Below are 1,620 nucleotides of genomic sequence, written 5' to 3' on the forward strand. Positions count from 1 at the left end.
TAGACCTATTAATGATTTTGTTTTTGGATATTCCAACAATACCCGAAAAAAATCTTTGTAAATTCCAACAAAAGCTGGATTCCAGAGATAACGTATATAATAATATTTTTTTTTCTTTTCTTTTTTTAAATCAGCGTTTCATAATTGATCTAAAAAATTAGACCTATTGATCATTTTTTCTTTAGATATTCCAACAACACTAGAAAAATTTTTTTTTGTAAATTCTAGGAAAATCTGGATTCCAACGATAATGTGTATAATAATAAACATGTTGATTTTAAATCAACATTTTATCGTTGATCTAAACAATTAGACCAATTAATTATTTTGTTTTAGATATTCCAACACTACCGGATAAAATCTCTTTATAAATTCCAACAAAATGTGAATTCCAAATATAACGCATATATTAATAAATATACTTTTTTTTTAAATCAGTATTTTATAGTTGATTCAAACAATTAGACATAGTAAATTATTGTGTTTTTAGATATTCCAGCAATACTGGAAAAATCTCTGTAAATTCCAGGAAAATCTGGATTCCAAAAATAACTTATATATTAATAAATAGACAATTAGACCTATTAATTATATCGTTTTTAGATATTCCAACACTACCAGATAAAAACTCTTTATAAATACCAACAAAATGTGAATTCCAAATATAACTGGGTATATTAAACCTCATGCCTCTACTGTGATAAATTCTTCACCAGATTTAATAAAAGATCGCTTTCACTGTGAATGATTTAATACAAACGCTCAGGGAGCCACTGACAAGGGAACTCTGCTTTCTTCAATATATAAATAATTCAAATCATTTGATTGACGAGCTGCCCTCAAACAACAGATCAGATAATAGAATCATGCAAGAATATATTAATGGCTTTATGGCTTTTTATTTTTCATTAAAAGCTACCTTGGTTGGTTTTATTTCAATTGAAGTTAATTCATCCACACATTCCTCATCTCTTCTTAATTTCGTTTCAATAGTGATGACTACGTATATCACAGCAGATTCTCTTGCTTGAGGGTACACTCGTGCACACTTTTATCTTATTTTTCTTCCTCTTGTTATTTGGAAGTTATTATATTTTGTATATGTAAGATTTATTCTAATATTGTTATTATATTTAAACTTATCTTAAAATTTATTTCCTTATTTCCTTTCCTCACTGGGTTATTTTCCCTGTTGGACCCCTTTGGCTTATAGCATCCTGTTTTTCTAACTATGGTTGTAGCTTAGCAAGTAATAATGATAATAATAATAATAATAATAATAATAATAATAATAATAATAATAATAATAATAATAATAATAATAATAATAATAATAATTGACTAAGCTAATTTAAGCTTTATCCTTTAATTTTTCATCAAGCTGGTTTGAAATTAAATATATATATATATATATATATATATATATATATATATATATATATATATATATATATATATATATATATATATATATATATATATATATATATGGGTCATTGAAACCATGCTACCTATGTTTTCATTAGCTCCCAAACCCTTTTTTTCAATATTATGGTATTCAGTAAAAAATTCTTATAAATGACAAGTGATCAATAAATTATATGTTATAGACACACTTCA

This window comes from Palaemon carinicauda, chromosome 37, assembly GCF_036898095.1.
Source record: "Palaemon carinicauda isolate YSFRI2023 chromosome 37, ASM3689809v2, whole genome shotgun sequence".
In the NCBI taxonomy this organism is placed as follows: domain Eukaryota; kingdom Metazoa; phylum Arthropoda; class Malacostraca; order Decapoda; family Palaemonidae; genus Palaemon; species Palaemon carinicauda.